Consider the following 6698-nt stretch of genomic DNA (forward strand, 5'->3'; position numbering starts at 1 on the left):
GTATTATTCTCATCTGTGATATATCATTTCTGCCTCTGATACAATCTTTAAAAAGAAAAAAAATTCACTTCCACTTCCCTTTAACTCCCTACAACTGTACAGACACCACTTGGTAATAAAAACAGCCTTAAAACCATGCACCTCATTATTTCACAGCTACTAACCATAAATAACAGTTTCATACTTTGGGAATTATAAATTATTCACATGAAAGTAATGCCAAATTATTAAAAGCCATTTGGATGAATCTGTGACCTCCTTTGACAGCCACTGGTTTGAGTGACAGCCTGAAAGTCAGTGTGGTCAAAGCCGATATGGAATAGCCAGGACAAGCTCCTCCTTCACCTCACCAACTTGCTTTGGTTTGAAGCCAGATGAACTACAATTCTGGGAAGAAAAAAAGTATTTTTTCATTCTGGAGCTCTGTTTGGAGTGATAAGTGCACCTTGGGAAATAGGAATATTCTTAATTCTTAACAGTTAACAAATCACTTTCACAGGTATTAAACCTAAACATTTGCCATATTTTTTAGAATCACTGAGATAATCTGAATTTTCTAGGCAACACAAAATAGCTTCTGGTATAAATGCAAGAATGAAGAACATTGATTTACAATGTAGTATGAGAAAGGTCATATTCATTTTGTCATACTTTTGTAGTGAATAACATTTTGCTAAGTGATACAAATAGCAGAGCATAAAACCAAAAACATACTTTTTTTTGAGATGGAGTCTCACTCTGTCTCCCAGGCTGGAGTGCTGTGGCATGATCTTGGCTCACTGCAACCTCTTTCTCCCATGTTCAGCCAATTCTCCTGCCTCCGCCTCCCCAGTAGCTGAAACTACAGGCACGTGCCACCACACCGGGCTAATTTTTTGTATTTTTAGTAGAGATGGGGTTTCCCCGTGTTAGCCAGGATGGTCTCGATCTCCTGACCTCGTGACCTACCCGCCTCGGCCTCCCAAAGTGCTGGGATTACAGGAGTGAGCCCAGCAATAATCAAAACTTGACTCTTATAAGATCACTTCTGTGTAGTAATAGGTGACAGAGCTCAGAATTCTGTAAGTACATCCTCTCAGCATTGCCTTTCCTTTGGAAGGCCACATCTTTGCTCAGCTTGTAGCAAAAGATGCTAATTTGATCACACTGACTCCTTTTAATGCAAAGACTGAATTGTTTTCAGACCACTGGTGATTAATGTGGGTATTGATTAGCTGATCAATAAGGCCACAGTGTCTAATTATTGATAATCCCTCTCCAAATGAAAGATCGAGTGTAAGGAGTCCCAGTTACAGAGTTCAAAATACAAAGTGATTCAATGTGATGCTTGGTAATTGAAAGTCAAACTAATCCCATAAATTAAATCACAACAATCCATAACATTTACCTGATAAATCCTTTGGAAACTGTATTTAATTTTTACTATTCTGGACTTGTCCCCCTGCTCCTCCCCTCTTGAATGTCTTAAAGCACACAACTTGTTGAGGGAGATAAAAATCATTCTAAAGTGATTTATCTTCAGGAAGTAATGGCACCACCACTGATGGTTACATATTTTAAATAATGGTTTCAAGTCCATATCACATCATAGGATGAAGAATAAAGAAAACTTACCTTGAATGCTCAAGAGAATGAAGACCGTCCCTAATACTGGGACTCACAGACCTGAAGGAACTTCAGAGATTATGAACTCTCCCTCTTGCTCTCCTATAGTTTAAAAGACATGATTGTTGTACAACCAGTCAGAGGGCAGGACAAGCTTGGGGATGTAGGTCTGTTACAGCTGCTGCCCTTTCTTGTCATGTAACGAGTAGGCAAGCATTATTTTGAACTAGGGTAAAATACTTACTCATATAGTCAATGGCCATGATATGCAATAAAAATAAAATTTCTTTTATATTCTTAGACAGATCTCAGTTTGCTCCAGCATCCCTGCAATTTCCACTGGCGATGTGGGGGCAAGGTGAGGAGACTTTGCCAATGAAAGATCAATCTCCATTTGAGGTTACCTCAGTCTCTTTTAGATCCATGCTTGATTTGGAAAATCATTTCTTCCTCCCTTGCTCCTCCTCAAGATTGTGTCTGAGTCTATGAGGGCTTATGTGACCCCATGGGAGTAAGGGAGGAGAGGTTTGGATCTGTGTGAGCTTTTGCCTGTCTACTGGAATTCACTAAACTCTGCCGTGGAGTGGTGGATCTGATGCCTTGGAGCTCTGTACTGTTTACTACTAAGGCACAGCTCCTCCTGCCTAGTATTTTTTCTTCTGTTTCTTCTTTTGCAACTTTAATTTTGGCACATTAGATATCTGCAAAATAATCAGCATAATACATATGAGTTAGAAAGCATAATAATAAACACTCATGAATTCACCACCAACATAAGAAACAGAATATAATCAGCGCTGCTGAAATCTTCTATTAATCTCTTCCCAATTTCCCCAACCTGCTTCCACCCAGGTGTAACCACTCTTCTTAAGTTTTCTGTTTGTCATTTCTTTGCTTAACTGAATGAATTTACAATATAGACGTAGGTGTTCAAAAAGTATAGCTTGTTGTTCTGCTTGTCTTTGAATATCATATCGTGGTTCACAGTTTGCATGCTTTATGACTTCCTTTTCTTTACTCAAGATTCTAAAATTCATGTATTCTTATCTCTGTGAATTCTTTTTTTTTTTTAATAGTTTTTACACCAGGGGAGAGTGTGAACGCAGTCCCCTACTACCACAAATTATGCAGTCGAGTTTCCCACATTTGGGGGAATCGCAGGGGTCAGCACATCCGGAGTGCAATGGATAAGCCTTGCCGTGGGAAAACCACCTTCGTGATCATGGTATCTCCCCTGCCAGGTAAGTATCTCTGTGAATTCTTAAGCCAAAGTCCAAGTTGGTGAGAACAGAGTCTCTAAGGAACCCAGACTGCATTTTTCTCTTGCCTTTGCTCCTCAAAAACATCCCCCTTCCTCCTCTGTAGAAACTATGCTGAGGTTTCTACATCTTCCGCCTATCTGGTAAGAACATCTCTTTGGTAATATTCTGTCCTCTCTGCACAATTATTTAGAGTAAAACTTTATTATACATACATTAATCAAACTGGACTGTTTATATGTAAAAGGAATCTTTATATATAGGAAATCACTCTTTTACAAGAAAGCCTAGGTTTTTGAACTTCTATTTTCAACTAAGGCAGTGTACCCTGCATCAATCCAACCTTCACATCAAAACGTCTTAAAAACTGTATACAGTGTGTTGTTGTTAAGCAGGTACTTGAAGCTAGCAAAGGGCAACCAAAGCATCCCAGGCTTGAGGAGCCCAGATCTCAGAGAAAAGAGAAAGACACTGAGAGTGAGCTTGACTTTCTCTGCCTTCTCTCCTCATAAGGCATTTGCCAATTTGTAAGAGGTTCTGATAAGAGACTTTAAAGAAAGTGGCAGCTCAGCACTCATGTCAATAAATAGAGAGGAGTGAATTAAGTATCCATATGGGGGAAAAATTAATCTGGACCCTCTACCTTGTGCAATGCACAGAAATTAACTCCAGATAGATTTTTAAACATATATGGGGAAAGTAAAACATCAAAGCTTTTAGTATGACATAGGAGAATGTCTTCATGACCTATAGGTGGGCAAGAATTTCTCAGACAAAATACAAAAGCTTTAAAATCAATCATAAAGGAAAAGATTGATAAATAAGACCACTTTAAAATTTAAGACTACTTTTCATAAAAAGACACCTTTAAAAACATAAAAAGGTAAGCCAATAGTGGAAGAAAGTATATTTCTGACAACAATTTTACATACAAAGATATAAAGATCTGTAAATCAACAAGAAAAAAAACTATCAAAGCAATTTTAATGAGAAAAACAAACAAACCAATAAGACCACTTGAATAGGCATCTTACAAAAAAAGATAAGATGGCCAACATCATTAGCCACTAGGGAAATGCAGTTTAAAACCGCCATGAGATCCCACCATACACACATGAACTAGCTAAAATAAGGGGGACAAGTCACAGTAGCAAGTATTGGCACCCGTAATTTTCACTTACTGTACTGAAAAATACATTGTGGTATAGTCATAAAATGAAATACTATATATCAATGACATTGAAGAAACTAATCTGCACACAATAGCATGGCTAAATCTCACAAACCTAATTCTGAGAGAAAGAATTCAGATAAAAATTATCAAATACTGGATGAGTCATTTTATATAAAGTTCAGAGATAGGCAAAACAAATCTAACCAGTGGTTACTTCGCTGGGGCATAATGAGAAGGAGGGAGCAGAGAATCTTCTGGGTCGCTGGTAAAACTCTTTATCTTGACGCAGATAGTGGTTACACAAGTGCATTCACTTTGCAGAAATTCATCAAGCTGGGCAGTCATGATTTGTGGTCTTTTTGTCAGTATGTTCTATTCAATTGAAAAGTTTACTGAAAAAAAAAAAAAGCCTATCTTTTGAGACAATTATCTTAGTGCAGATCAGAAGTCCTATTTCAGAATTTAAAAACTCATCATTGAATCTTTCTCTCTTTTTTATTCTGCCTCTAGCTGGATAGAAGAATCATGTAAAAGGAAGTACAAAAAGGAAAAGAACATTAATATATTTCAAAAATATTATCCCTGTTACACTTTCCATAAAGCCCAGAATCAAAAGAACAGAAACAGGTATAAATTAAAACTGTAATATAATTCTTCAAGATAATGGCAAAAATATCTTTGAGAGGATATGCTTTGTGGTAATGAGGATGTTTGAATATAGACATTCTTATAGTATTGCTACATGCATTCTGGGGGAAAATTTGGAAGAAAAAAAAACTTTAAAAAATGCATACTATTTGACCTAACAATGGCCTTCACAGGAATCTGACTTAAAGGAAAGAAGATCTTTGCAGGGATTTACCTGCAAAGCTTTCTTTGCAATATTCTTTAAAATATAAAGAAATGTAGAAAAAAAAATCTGTTCAAGAGCAGAAAAAGTATGCCACGTTTATATATAAAATTGTAGAACAAATCTATTGAGAAAGAGTGATGTCCATATGTATTTTTAATTATTTTTACTTGACAAACAGTTGTTTATATTAATGGAGTATTAGGTGATATCTCGATACATGTACACATTGTGGAATGATTATATTAAGCCGATTAACATATCTATCACCTCACATACCTTTTTTGTAGTAAAAACATTTAAAATCTATTTTAAAACAATTTTGAAGTATACCATATATTATTATTAACTATGGTCACCTTGCTGTGCAATAAATCCTCGAAACGTATTCCTCCTAACTGGAACTTCGTACTCGTTGGTCGACTTCTCCTCATCGCCCATCTCCCCACTCCCAGGTAACCATCATTCTTCTCTCTACTTTTCTAAGTTCAACTTTTTATAGATTCCACATATAAGTGAAATCATGTGGTATTTTTCTTTCTGTGCCTAGCGTATTTAACTTAGCATGTTAGCCTCCAGGTTTGTTCGTTTTGTCACAAATGGAAATTTCCTCCTTTTTTAACACTGAGTAGTATTCCACTGTGTATATATATATATATACCACATATTTTTCAGCCATTCATCCATTGACAGACACTTTAGGTTGATTCTATATCCTAGATACTGTAAATAAAGTTCCAATGTTCACACTTTATTATACATGAGAAAAAGCAAGTTATTAAACATAAGTAGACAACACACGATTTCACTTTGTTAATATGTGTTGAAGAAAACTCCAGAAGAGCACACTTCAAATAGCAAGAATTGCCTGGTGGAGTCATTCGCTCATTAATTAATTCAATATTTACTCTATACGCCAGGCTCAATGTTTGGAAACTGATGTATCAGGATAGACACATCCTCTGCCATTACGGAGATTAAAGCCTGGAAGAAGTCACAAAACATCATCCATCAGCTGGGTACAGTGGCTCAGCCTGTAATCCCAGCACTTTGGGAGGCCAAGGTGGGAGGATCACTTGAAGCCAGGAGTTCAATACCAGCCTGGGCAACATAGTGAGACCCCTCATCTCTACAAAAAAAATTTTTTAAATTAGCCAGGCGCGGTGGTGTGCACCTATAACCTTAGCTACCTGGGAGGCTGAGGCAAGAGGATCTCTTGAGTCGAAGAATTCAAGGCTGCAATGAGCCATGCACTCCAGTCTGGGCAGCAAAGTTAGACCTTGTCTCTTTAAAAAAAAAATTTCGTACATCTGACCCCACTAGAAGCCTCCTGAGCAAAGGCACCTAAACCATTGAAGACATTAGAGTTGTTCAAAGCATTCATAGGCAAGAAATGAAGTCTTTCTAACCTGAAGTTTCCCAGCTACGATTTAAGGACATTTCTTTGCTCAGCAAAGGTGAGTAAGAGCTGGTCACCTTCTGCCTCCAGTTGCTCCACACTAGAAATGGAAATCAATTTAAAATTATTAAATCATTTCTAAGAGCCAAGAGGGTCATGGTGTCATTTTTGTTTGAGTTTGAGTTTGTCTTAAATGCTATGGCCAGCCTCAAAATATAAAAGAGCAGAGCAGAGGCATAATTAAAGTGAGATACTTAAGAGTGAGATTCATGTTTTCTCATTTGATTTATTCTTGATCTGGGCACCCATGGAATAATAGTTCTATACTTTTAGGCACACAATAATTATAACCTATGGTTGAAAGCAGAGATATTGGAGCCAGGCTTCCTGGATTCAAATCCTACGTCTGTC

The 6698-nt window shown here is 37.1% G+C and overlaps 1 non-coding gene across 1 annotated transcript; it reads right to left on the reverse strand.

Annotated features, from left to right (window-relative positions):
- Positions 1-2690: 2690 nt before the first annotated feature.
- On the reverse strand, positions 2691-2854 carry LOC135275984 (U1 spliceosomal RNA). The gene has a single exon (XR_010343560.1). It is a non-coding gene; the product is annotated as a U1 spliceosomal RNA (small nuclear RNA).
- Between the last annotated feature and the right edge of the window lie 3844 nt (positions 2855-6698).

The sequence above is a fragment of the Aotus nancymaae genome, unplaced genomic scaffold, assembly GCF_030222135.1.
Source record: "Aotus nancymaae isolate 86718 unplaced genomic scaffold, 86718_ANA_hifiasm-v0.15.2.pri h1tg000019l, whole genome shotgun sequence".
Classification (NCBI taxonomy): domain Eukaryota; kingdom Metazoa; phylum Chordata; class Mammalia; order Primates; family Aotidae; genus Aotus; species Aotus nancymaae.